Consider the following 13,992-nt stretch of genomic DNA (forward strand, 5'->3'; position numbering starts at 1 on the left):
AGGTCTGACTCCATTTCATGACTTTGATTTAGCACATGTCATTTTTCCCTATTATAACTTGATTTTTTTTTTAAGATTTTATTTATTTGACAGAGAGAGACACAGCGAGAGAGGGAACACAAGCAGGGGGAGTGGGAGAGGGAGAAGCAGGCTTCCCACGGAGCAGGGAGCCCAATGCGGGGCTCGATGCCAGGACCCTGGGATCATGACCTGAGCCGAAGGCAGACGCTTAACGACTGAGCCACCCAGGTGCCCCTGATTTTTTTTTTTTTTTTTTTTTTTTTTTTTTTTAGCATTTATCCTCCTCATTTAGGCAAAACCTTTCTTGTTTCTCTGGACCAGATTTCCCTACCAACACTTGTGCCACGAACAGGACTTGAGCATAAATGAAATTCTCATTTTATTCCCTCAAATAATTTCACACTTTGTTTAAAACAAACAGACATCCTGAATCCAGGTAAGCTATAGCTTTCAGCATATACGTACACAGTTTAAAGTAGACACATTCTTATTTTCATATATGTCTTATCTTACTTTCTTATTATTAGTTCTTTAAGAACAGAGCCACATGTAATTGCGTTTTAAGATCTTTGTGCATTGAATACTTTGCCTTCATGACTTACTGGTTGTGCATGCTTAATACATTTCTCCTAATTAAAAAGGAACTTATGTCCCACATTTTGGAGACACTAAAATGTTATGCACATGTAAACTATTATTTTTTCTGTGGGTAGCATCTTCAAACTGTCCCCCAGTTAATGAAGGTACCCTGTCTAGAGCTAACCACCTACATTGCTTACACAAATCATCCTAGCTTTTGATTTCTGACTTTAAAATCTGACTTTTTGCTAGTTTTTTTTTCTAACTTACAGAACCTAACTTACAGTCACAGATATTTTATATATGGAAACTCCTTACAGGTCTTTTTTTTTTTTTGAGATTTTATTTTTTTATTAGAGAGAGAGAGAGAGAACACAAGCAGAGGGAGGGGCAGAGGGAGAGGGACAAGCAAACTCCCCACCTCGTGGAGAGCCTGATATGGGTGGGGCTTGATCCCAGGACCCTGAGATCATGACTTGAGTCAAAGTCAGATGCTTAACCAACTGAACCACCCAGGTGCCCCACAAGTCTTCTCTGAAAATAATTTTGGTATTGTTATCTCAAAGAATTTTTTTTTCACATGTCTTTGTTTAATTTAGCTTTGCATGTTCAATTAGAGTTAAGATTGTATTTGTGTGGGGAATTTTATAAAAGGAACATTTCACCTTTTTAAATTGAACATTTCTTGATTGCAAATGACATTTCCAGTGTCATTATTAATATAGATAATTTTTTTAAAACAACTATCTGTGACCAGCTGGATTATTACAAAGCAAGTTTAAATTACTTGGAATGCTTTTTTTTTTTTCTTTAAATCTAGAATGACTATTATTGGAAATTTAGATAAGCATTACAACTTCTAGAAAGTATAAGGGATTAATGTATTTCTGGATTTTTTTTTCCTTAGGTCCAAGGTACTTTAAACTTTTAAAGTGGTCTACTTTTTGGAGTTTAAAATGATTTATGCTTTTGATGAGAACATGAGGCTCCCATGGTTTGAGATATTAAACATTATAAAGATTATGCCAATGATCTAGCATTCTAAGATGTCCCAGTCATAGTTCTTTATATCACTAGTATTAGAGTTATAGAAATTTTCCTACTGGTACTAGATCAGCTCTTCTAAGTTTCACCAGGGATGACTGAAACTATTGTTTCAAATTCATTCTAGAACCATTTAAATATCTAAACATTCTAATAATTGAAGGATATTGTTCTTCAGCTTCTGACACAATCTCAACTCTGCAATGATATTTGAGTAACAGCAGAAATGGTATTTCAACTTTCTGAACCTAAATTTATGAATTTGTACAGATAAAAGGGTTTATCTTAAACATTAAAATGTGCTTGTAATTAAAAATGCCAAACCCATTTAATACATGTTAGTCTCCCTAAAATTAATTGAACCTACTGTAAAGAGTTTCAGAATAAGTTTTATTTGAAGTGAAGAGTATACAGATTCCTTGAACATCAAACTTTAAACACAAATGTATAAGCAAACACAATGTTAAAAAGAAAACACTCTTTCCAATCTGAGTCATCTCATTATTTTGTCTTCTCAGCACATATTATGTAGATAATTCATTGTTTTACTCAATGTAATGTTTGTTTGGAGTCTCCAGTTATTTGGAATTGTGTCTGATTATTCTTATTGAAGGGTAAGCATTGCACATCCCTGTTTTAGACAGGACAGGAACATTAGGCTGAAAGTATAATTATAGGACCTCAAAGGCTTAATGTAAGAAACATTTATTCTATACTCGGTATAGAAGTTGACAGGAATATTTACCCACTCTAGAACCCAGAATAAGGAAGGTTTTGCATCTTGAAATTCCAATACCTGGAACCTTCAGTCTTTTCTCTTTCTACTTTTTATTTTTTTGTAATGGGTCCATTTTGGAAATTAAACATGTTCCTCCTTCTGTTCATATTTAATTGGCTCAAACTATTCACATGGTCCTATCCAGCTACATGAACATGGGAAAAGCTGGGCAAGAAATGCTTGGTGAACATTTATTCTGCTGTGCCACCAACAGTAACAAATATTTATTGAGTACCCATAAATATGTAAATCACTGAGCAAAATCCTGAGCACAGAGTAAGATACTGATCCCCAACTGTCCTCAGGAAATCTATAAGCTAACCATGGAAGTATTTCTTCAATAATACAATCATCCAACTGAAATGATACAACTTCTTCCAAGGATTCCAAAAATTAAGTATTCATTCACATTTGGAAGAAAGAGAATACCCAGTAAAAATAATAAAATACTGTAGAATATTTTTCCTATGGATATGAACACAGTTATATATTATTATCATTATTATTATTATATACATATATATGTATTATTATGTAGGTAATTTTAACATCAATTACAATTTAAAAATAATGATTCAGAGAGCTTAAATGCCTTACTCAAGACATACAGCCAATAAGTACTGAGACAAGGTGTAATTCATCTCATTCAGGTAAAAATTACCCTGCCTTAAGGGTACAACCTAGCAGTTCTCTACCTGCAAGAGAATATTCCAACTGCTGGAATCCAAGGCAATAGTCAGATGGTCACAGACAGTGATAGATCTCTCTTGATCTCCGTGCCACTCTTGTTTTTCTGTTGAACCACTGAGATGAATCTTCCTTTGAGCAGCCCATTTTTATGATACTTTATTAAATTTGTAGGTTGATGGTGTATTATTGGTCAGGGTTCACCAGAGAAACAAAAGCAATAGGATGTGTGTGTGTGTGTGTGTGTGTGTGTGTGTGTGTGTGAATATTTTATTTACTTATTTATTCATTTATTTGCTTGTTCATTTGTTCATTTTTTCATTCATTGGGCAAGTTTCAAATTGGCAGGGTAGGCTTTTAGGCAGGAAACCGGGGAAGAGTTGATGTTGCAGTTAGAATCAGAAGGCAGACTGCGGTCAGAATTCCCTCTTCCTTGGGGGATGTCAGTTTTTGTTGTTGTTGTTTTGTTTTTGTTTTTGTTTTCTCTTTTAAAATGTATCTTAGCCAGAATAGGAAAGTAATGCTAGGATTACAATCACCAAACTTCAGGTGCTTAATGCAAGAAACATTTGTTTCAACTCGTTGCATAAGACCCACTAAAATTATGGAGGGTAATTTGCTTTACTCAGTCTACTGATTTGAATGTTAATCTCATCTGAAAAATATCTTCACAGCAATATCTAGACTTGTGTTTGACCATTTATCTGGATTCTGTGGCCTAACAAAGTTGACATATAAAATTCACCATCACAGGTCAGAAAGTTACTGGTAAAATACTTAGAAAATTATTTAAAGAAAGATTTTTTTTCTCCCATACTAATATAATCCATATTTTTATCATTAAGTTTATAGAATGAATCATAACACCCAAATGTCTTTCCAGACTTATTTTACATTTAAATATGCTTAAAAGGCACACATTTGGGGTACATGGGTGGTGCAGTCAGTTGAGCGACTGACTCTTGATTTTGGCTGAGGTCATGATCTCAGGGTCCTAAGGCTGAGCTCCATGTTGGGCTCTAGGTTCAGCACAGAGTCTTCTTGACATTCTCTCTCCCTCTGCTTCTGCCCCTTCCATTCGTGATCTCTCTCTAAAATAAATAAATCTTTTTAAAAAATTAAAATACATAAAAAGCACAAAATTAAGCCCAAGTCTATAGAATTTTTACTGAAAATTAGTAGGTGACACTGTTGATTTCATCCTTCCTCTTCCTAGAGAGAAGCTCTTCTCCAAGTAAATATAGCTCAGTGACTTAATAAGTATTCACACCACACCTGTTGAAAGCCAGTGAGCAGCCCTATTCTCTCCTGTATCTACTGTGTCATTCATTTCCCATCATATACATCCTTACAGTCTTAATTCTATTTTCACATGCATTGGCCTTGATTCCCCAAGATTATTTCCCTAGAGAATAATATGCTTCTTTACATAAGGGATTGTGTCTCTTATTTGTAAGCTCTACAGCACTGTACACAAAGCAAGTGTTTTAAAATATTGCTTTGATATGTTACAAATGAAATTTCTTTTATTTCAGAGATTTTTATTTAGAGAGGAATGAAATCCTTATAAAAACTTGACTTATTCAAGAAGAATGACTTATGCATGACTTAGGTGTCAAAAGTACATCTTCGGAAAAATTCAGTATGAGAAGTATTGAATCAGGCATCAGGAGGACTGGCATCTCCTTCTGGCTCCGTGGCAAACTAACGAGTGATTCAGGGCAGTTCAACCCTTTCTGTACTTGAGACCCCCACCTAGCAAAAGAGAGACCTGGACCAGAAAGCTTTAAGGCCTTAAAGTTTCTAAGGTTCTATAATTCTTTGAAATATTCTAGGATTTTATTCACATTTTTATTTCTCCTAAATTATCTTGGTTACATTATCTTATTCACATAAGATAATCCCCTTAAAGTATGATGAACATTGAAATAATACCTTAAAATTGTTTTGCAATTTTCAGAAGAAAAATTTTGTAGAAAGAATTATATAATTAATAAAGGAAATCCAGATGGCACATGATAAACAGAAACAGTCTGGTGTATCATCCTGTTGTAGTTGAAAGATATTTTGAAAAAGAAAAATAAAAAAGCAATGAATAATTTTGAAAGGATTGACTTCCTTCAGCATGATGGTTGACATTTCTGATTATTTTCTATGTTGTTATGATTGACAGTTTGAATACATCTAAATGAAATATTAGCAATCCAGGCCCAAATTGTGTAAAAAATCTCCTTGTCCAGAATGAGTGTCAAACTCCCAATATAATCCAGTTACAAGACTCCTGCAAATCACAATCCTGTCATTTTTTTAAATGGGAAATATACAAGCATAGTAATTGCTTCTTGGTAGGATACTTTTTTTTTTTGAGGGGTCAAATTTAAAACATCTGCAGACAGATGGAAGGGAAACTAGAATTAGGGCTGTTACCAAAATCTCCTGCAGCTGTCAGGGTGTGTTTGAGGCCGTCCTAAGCGTTCATTAGCAACAGGCAATACTACATCCTGGGAGAAAGAAACAGGACCTGGTGGGAGAGGGATGTCCTTCTCCTGGCTAATTGTTTTGGCTAATGTGAGTGAGGGATGATTAGATTCATCCTTGCAGAATACTGTTCCCCCTGGGCCTGGACTCAAGCTTCTACTTGAAATTTTTGGTGTACTTTCCGGTCATCGGACCACGTGGTAACTTCCAGTCATTCCAGGGTGAACCAACTCACGCCCCAGGCGCCAATTCCTCACACCTCCCACACCCACATTCTTCCTGTTATGATCCTCACCCAATTTCTTGTGCTTATTTTAACCTTTGAAGAGAAGGAGAAAAAGAGCAAGTTCAGCACACTGCAGAACTTGACCACATTGTGAGATACAACAAAACTAGCCTGTACTGTAGAAGCAGGGACCTTCTGGAGACATTGGACCCATTTCATGCTGTGTATACCATCTGGGCTCTCCTATCTTCTTCAGGTGATAATCATTCTAGATTTTTTTGTTTTTTTTATTTTCTATGTCTTTGTTTCATGAAAACAAACTCAAGATGCTCTTGCTTGGTGTCATATAACTTGACCAAATCCAGTGGATTCTTTGCCATCAAAAAGGAAGGGAAAGGAGAAGAGACATGCAAAGGAAATATTTGCTTACAGCAAGAAGAATATTCACCCAACAGCTATCATGCATATTGTATTTTTATTGATGGTTGGGGGTTCTTTTCCTTTTCTCTTATGTAGTTTTTACTAAATAGGAAGGTGACTCCATATTGAAATTCTTCACAGTGACCAAACAGTTCTATTGTTTCTCAGGCATGTCACATGATTTCCAGACTCTGCAATGTGTGCTCACTACATCTCTTCTGTCAAGAATGCTCTGATATACTTATTTCCTTTGTCTCAATATTACTCATCTTTTAAGACCCTTCAAAGCCATTTTATACTCTGTATGTGACACATACTATCTGCTACAATTATAGGCCACATGGTAAATCCTGTCTGGGACCATAATCTTTCTTTGCTTATATGATTTCCCCAAATAGATTCTAAACCTCTCAGTGGCCAAGATCTGTGATACACTTCTTCATGTTAGCATTATCCTTAAAACATCTTACACAGAGTAGGAGTTCATGGGATGATGATAATGGTAATAACCTGAGGTTCTATTTGGAATGGAAAGTGGTTTAAACAAATACTTGTGGAGATAATTGCATCATATATTTTCAAGATGTCATAACAAAAATATGTTCAAAGATAAATGTTCTGTGGGCTGAAGTTTCACCATTTATCATGACTCAGTAGTATTCAAGTTTGCCTTTTATTTAAGGGCAAGCCCCTTTCCAATAAGAGGGTGGAGTGCAATGCAGTTCTCGTAGCAAGAGTGAGAAAGTAGTTTAACTCTTACAACCTTGAGAATTAAACAAGAATTGTTACTGGAAATGTAGGTAGAAAGAAAATGGAAGTCCAAATATGAAATGAAGAGCCTGCAAGTAGAAAACATGTGGTTGGCCTCAAATCAGCTCTTGGGCCATCAGGTCCAGATCTACTTCTGTACTAAGGAAGCTGTAGCAGAAGGGGCTAAGTAGGGCCTTTTCCACGGGGTCATTTGAGTTGGGAATGAGTTGGCAATGTTGTTGGCTGTCCAAGAACATCACGGATATACTTCAAGCATCAGTCAGCCTCATGACTACTAAAACAAAAAGCAGACTAACTATTGATCAGTATACTGATTGGTTCACCCTTCATTTATTCCTGGAAGGAAGGGAGACAAGAAACCGCAGGTAATAATACTTACATTCTTTCAGTGCCTGGTTATCTTGGCACTTTTTTATAACTTTGCATATATTGACCCTCTTAATTCTCACAATAGTCTTAAGAAGTATGTGCTGTTATTATCTTGATTTTTCAAAAGGAAAATGGAGGCATAAAAGGTTAAGCAACATGTTCAAGCTCACGCATGGCTAGTGAGTGGAGGAAATGGAATTCAAACACACGTAGTCTAGATGCAAGGGACGGGCCCACACTAAACCATGTCATTAGATATTTCATGTTGTTGTGTGGCAAGGTTTGGGCAAGGATGGGGCAGATTCTAAGTTTATAGTTGGTAACCTGAATAGAATAATTGGACTTTGAAAGCAGTTGATGAAGGCAGGCAATCAGTACGTTTATTACCCAAGGGTTTCCCTCTGGTCCTGAATGAGGGTGACTCGTGTGGGTAAATTTTGATACGTCCCTAGAGTCCTTGCTTGGTAATATGTGAAGTCCTTGGCCATCAGCACACTGAGTGCTGGCAGTCATGCTTGCCCAGGAACAATCCAGAGGGCCATAGTATCTTCCATATCTATGGCTTTAGCACAGCTGTGCTTCTGATGCTGACATGAGGTCCTGTTCTGTGTGGTTCCCTCTTCATTTTTTTTAAGATTTTATTTATTTATTTTTGACAGAGAGAGAGACAGCGAGAGAGGGATCACAAGCAGGGGGAGTGGGAGAGGGAGAAGCAGGCTTCCTGCTGAGCAGAGAGCCCGACGCGGGGCTCGATCCCAGGACCCTGGGATCATGACCTGAGCCGAAGTCAGACGCTTAACCAACTGAGTCACCCAGGTGCCCCAGTGTTTCCCTCTTTAAAGCTGGAGTTGCTACATGTTGTCAATAAAGATACCCTGGAGTTTGTCTGCAGTTAATGTCACCTGGTTGGCTCTTATAGAGTAAATAGAGCACTGAGTGCAGGTCAAGTCACATCCCCAGTCTAACAAATTCCATACCTACAATTTTACCAAACACCACACTACTTATGTTTATTAGACGGTAACAATACCCACGATATTCATGCATCACATCTTAGTATTTTGTTGAATGTTTAACACAGAACATGAACTATTACATAATTCAAACCAATTTATTTGGACTAAAATTTATATCCTTAAATACTCTTCAGCACTTCAAAATACTAAAAGCCTCAATATAAACCACTGCAGCTCCCATCCAAGCCTGTGCTTGAAATTTATTTCCTCATTTAGCACTTAGATCAAAAGGGACTCTAGTCCTTCATGCAGTGCCTTATGTATATACCATCCTTTTGTGAAGAGGTCAGTTTAACTTTCATCTCAAGTGTAATTACTTTCTTTCAAATATTAAAGATTTCTGTCTACTCACTACTAGGATGCCTCTCTCTACAACTTTTTTCTTTTCTTTTTCTTTTTCTTCTTTTTATTTTTTGCCCGTCACTGCTGTTCATCTGCCTTTCCAGTTGCCTCTATTTCTTTTCCTAGTGATGGTTTTCTTTAGGTTTTCTTATTTCCTCCATCTGTCACAGAGGATCTTTTATTATTTGTAAAACATTGTGAAACTAAATTTCAGGTTTATAGAGCTTCTACTTCAAGTTGTTACACAGGCCACATGTATTTATTTCACTTCCTGAGAATTCAGTGATATGACAATACAGAAGTAGAGATGACAAAAAAAAGATTGCTGAGTGACATGAGGCTAGCATTAGAACAAACATTCAATTAATTTCTAAATAATGAAATTCAGATGGAATTACTCAAAATATACATCAGATGAAGGGTACTCAAGTTAAACCCATTACAAAAGAAAACTTCACAAAATAAAAATGAGCTGCTGTGTATGAAATAAACAAACAAACCCACAATTACTAACATAAAATGTTAGACCTGAAAAGAATGTCTTGGAAATTGCCAGAATATGTACAGAAAGAGAAAGAGACCAAAATGTAAGAAAACAGTATTAGAGATAAATGATAATTCTAGGAAGGTCAGCATCAGAGTTCTTTAAAGCCGGAACGGGGCACCTGGGTGGCTCAGTTGGTTAAGTGACTGCCTTTGGCTCAGGTCATGATCCTGGAGTCCCGGGATCGAGTCCCACATTGGGCTCCCTGCTCAGCAGGGAGTCTGCTTCTCCCTCTGACCCTCTTCCCTCTCGTGCTCTCTATCTCTCATTCTCTCTCTCTCAAATAAATAAATAAAATCTTTAAAAAAATAAAAAATAAAAAAAAAAATAAAGGCAGAATGAAGAAAATGGAGGCTATGGTAGAGAAAATGGTGGCTCCCAAAGATGTCTCTGTCTTCATTGCCAGACCCTGTGAATATGCTAGCTGACATGACTGAGCAGCATCTACAGGTGTGATTAAGTTAAGTCTCTTAAGATGGGGAGAGTACCCTGAGTTATCCAGGTGAACCCAATGTAATCACAAGGGTCTTTATAAGAGAAAGGGAGGGCAGAGTCAGAGAGTGTGATGAGGGAAGCTTAAGTCTCAATGATTCCGGCACCTGGGTGGCTCAGATGGTTAAGCGTCTGCCTTCGGCTCAGTTCATGATCCCAGAGTCCTGGGATCGAGTCCCGCATCAGGCTCCCTGCTCCTTGGGAGCCTGCTTCTCCCTCTGCCTCTCTCTCTCTCTCTCATGAATAAATAAATAAAAAGTTTTAAAAAAAAAGTCTCAATGATTCGAGGAAGGGCCTGGCAGGCAGACAAGGCAATGGATGCTCCTTTAGAACATCCAGAATTAATGCAGCGGGGCTGACACCTTGATTTCAGGACTTCTGATCTCCAGAACTGTAAGATAATGACTCTCGTGTTTTAAGCTATTAGGGTTGTGGTGATTTGTTACAGTAGCAGTGAGAAATTAATAAAGAGAGGATGAAATAATCAAGGGGAAAATAGAATGGGATTTCTGAAAAGAAACAAAACAAAACAAAAAAACAGTGTTTTTGAGAGTGAATGAATCTAAGTACAAAACAACATTCCGTGGTGGGGGTGGGGAGGGGACTGCAGCTAGTACATCATGAAACTTAGAATAAGAGAAGATTTTTAAAATTTGTTGCAGAAGAATTCAAAATAAAACTGAAAGCTAAACTAAACAGCTGTCTGCCAAGGATCAATTTTAAGATGGGCATCATAGTTCTCATAAGCATCATTGGACACTAGGTGATAGAATATGTCTTCAAATGTTTAGGATAAATGGTTTTAAAAATTGATATCTATCCTCAGGCAAAATATTAAAGTGAGAAGCAAAGGCATTCTGGAAATGTAAAAACTCAGTTTACTACCTGTAAATTCTTCCTTAAAAAATATGTAACATGGGGCGCTCAGTCGTTAAGCGTCTGCCTTCGGCTCAGGTCATGATCCCAGGGTCCTGGCATCGAGCCCCGCATCGGGCTCCCAGCTCCGCAGGAAGCCTGCTTCTCCCTCTCACACTTCCTCTGCTTGTGTTCCCCCTCTCACTGTCTCTCTCTGTCAAGTAAATAAATAAAATCTTAAAAAAATATATGTAACATGTACTCTGGCAAAATGAAGCATGGATCTGAAAAAAAGAAAAATAGGAAATCCAAGAACACATGTACCAGATTCAGAGAAGTAAAGAATAGAGATTTCTGAATAATTGCTAAGTAGCAGTGTAGAAACTAAGTGATTCAACTTAAAAAAAGGAAGTCAGTGAGTTTTGAGAACTTGTTCAAGAAGAAAATGAACACCTTGGGGCTGACGATACAAGGAGGAAGCTGGGTGGTTTGGAGATAAGGTAAATGCATATTAAATCATAAAATTTTATTAAAAAGTACACTGTGCCCTCACAATTCTACCAGTCTTCACTATTTCTTTGCTATTTGACATTTTCTATTCTTGTGCATTTGAAGAACTCATAAAAAATTCTGGTTTTGGAGTGCCTGGGTGGCTCGGTTGTTAAGCATCTGCCTTCAGCTCAGGTCATGATCCCGGGGTCCTGGGATTGAGTCCTGGGAGCGAGCCCCGCATAGGACAACCTGCTCCGCGGGAAGCCTGCTTCTCCCTCTCCCAATCCCCCTGCTTGTATTCCCTCTCTCGCTGTGTCTCTCTCTTTCAAATAAATAAATAAAATCTTAAAAAAAAAAAAAAAATTCTGGTTTGGTCCCAACAGGAAGCATCAATTAATTGAAAAAACAGTTTTATTTTTTATATAAAAAAAATAAAGTGGATGTGAGTTTGAATCCAGGCTCTGATTTTTAGTGAATATTGAATCCGATACTGTCCTTACTGAGTTTAGGTTTTATCATCTCTAAGCTGGACAAAGAGTTCCAATTTATATAAGTTAAAGAATTTATATGAGGTAACCTGTAAAAACCTCCATCATCATGCAAGCATTTATTATGTTTTTGCCTTCATATGTTACCTTTGGAAGCATAAATTTCAGCTCTTTTACTATTCACTCTCCTTAATAAGATCTTGAGGTCTCATAGTTTACAAGTTTCTACTCCCTTCAATTTAGGGCTAACATTCTCTTCAAAGTCTCTTCAGAAGTTGTTCTTTTAGGGCATCTGGCTGCCTTAGTCGGTGGAGTGGGTGACTTTTGATCATCGCAGTTGTGAATTCAAGCCCTGTGTTGGGTGTGGAGATTACTTAAAAATAAAATCTTAGAAAAAGATGTTTATTTTTTTTATTTTTTATTTTTAGGAATCTACATACAACCAAAGTCTAAATTTCAAAAGGGAGCACTGATGAGAGGATTTTTCATGTTTTCAAGTAAGAGCATTTCTTTTCCTTATAATGGCAGTTAAATACTTGTTTAGTGAACGGGGAGGAGAATTTTAAATTCGTTTACAGGCTTGTTCCTTTTTACACCTACTCCTACTACTTATTGCCCAGGGAGTTTAAAAGAACATGCCTGATAGCATAGTTGCAAAATCTGTAGCAGTCGAAATGGTCCAACCATTTTTATAAACTTTTGGCTTTCAGTTCAGACTTTTGGAAATTTCAACATTATTTGCAGTTCCTGGAAATATTTTTTCAGAGCAAAACAAAGGAACTGAATTCCTAGCAACCAATGATTTTTCAGCCTACTCTTGTTTAACTATTGGGCGGCTTTGTAGCCTCCCATTATTTGACCCCTGAGCAATATACATTTTTTTTTTTTTTTGTACTTTCTCCATCTTAAGTGCCCGATATAGATTTTTGCAACATGTTTCCTCCATAGGACTTGTATCTAATGTGATGCCTCGAGTCCTCACAATATCAAAGGGATTTTTGTGATCATAGTTCTATCAGATTTTATTAGTATATGTATTTCAAATAGACATTTATTTCCAAACAACCCCTGGGATATATATATTTTTTATACTCTCAGCACTTTGATCTGGTGCTGTGTCTGTGAGAGCTTATGAATAGGCAATGAGGTCAGCATCAACTCTACTGCAATTTTCTGGTGGTCCTCCCCTAAAGTTTCTTCCTCTTTACATTGCTGGACGACCAGAAGTCTGCAACATGGGGGAAGGAGTGCCTCTCTTGCTTCCTTTGCCAATTCCCAGCCAGAGGGCCCTCTTGAATGCAATAATATTCAAATTCTAATTTTGAAGAGCCTGAAAAAGGCTTTGCTGTTGTGATTTTTTTTTTCCTTTCATCCTCAAGCATGCACGCACATATATACTGACTCTTCTCTCCTGAGGCGGATGGCACGCGGAAAGAGAGCGTGGATGGACTTCGTTTCCAGTTCGACATGTAAGAGGATTAGAAATCACTACTCCATCCTAACAAGTAAAAAACTGAGCAGACCGAAAAATCTACAACTGACTTAAGTCCCTCAGAGCAAAGAACCCAGGGCAAACTGCTGCCCCCAAGATAGGAGGAACAGGTGAACAAAGGGAATCCCGGCTGAGGAAGCAGAAACCCACCATCTGCTTCCGCTGCAGGAAGCAGTGCTGGGGTAGGAAAACCTGAACTGCAATTGCTAGATTTCTGGAGGCTCTGTGTGGTGGGAAGGTCCCGGAGTTCAAAACTCTAGGAGTATTCAGTGGGAGATGGGCCCTCAAGAGATTGTGAGGTTTACGTCCAGAGCTTGACAAGATTGCCACAGGAACTATCTAGAGAGAAATCCCCTCAGGCTTCCAGCAGTGGGAGGGGGGGAAAAGAGGCATTTGAAATAAACCACAGCACTCTGTTTTTCTTAACAAGTCCTGCCCTCAGGGGAAACGCGGTAACCGAGTCCTAACCCACCCATGGGGTATTATGAAAGCCTAGCTGACCTGGGGAGGAGGGATAGCCAGCTCCAGCCCCTATAATTTCATGTGGGAGAAGGAAAATACTTACCTCCAGCCCTGTCTAGTTACCCTGTTCCACCTAGCTGAGGAAGGAAAGCCGGAGAAACTCTTAGTGAAGTTCACAGCCCAGAGGCATTGCCTCAATAAAAGATTAAGATCCAATCCCAGGAATGTAGAGTTTCCCCTTGCCCTACACTTCACCAGCACATTACTAAAGGCTGACTTACAGCAGTTCCTTTTCCTTGACGCGTGCTGTCCTGCTCTCAAGAAAAATTACAATCCTATCGAAGGCAGAAAACCCAATTTGAAGAGGCAGATTAAGCATCAAGACCAGACATGGTAAGGATGTTGGAATGATCAGACCAGGAATTTAAAACAACTG

Source organism: Zalophus californianus, chromosome 1, assembly GCF_009762305.2.
Source record: "Zalophus californianus isolate mZalCal1 chromosome 1, mZalCal1.pri.v2, whole genome shotgun sequence".
Classification (NCBI taxonomy): Eukaryota; Metazoa; Chordata; class Mammalia; order Carnivora; family Otariidae; genus Zalophus; species Zalophus californianus.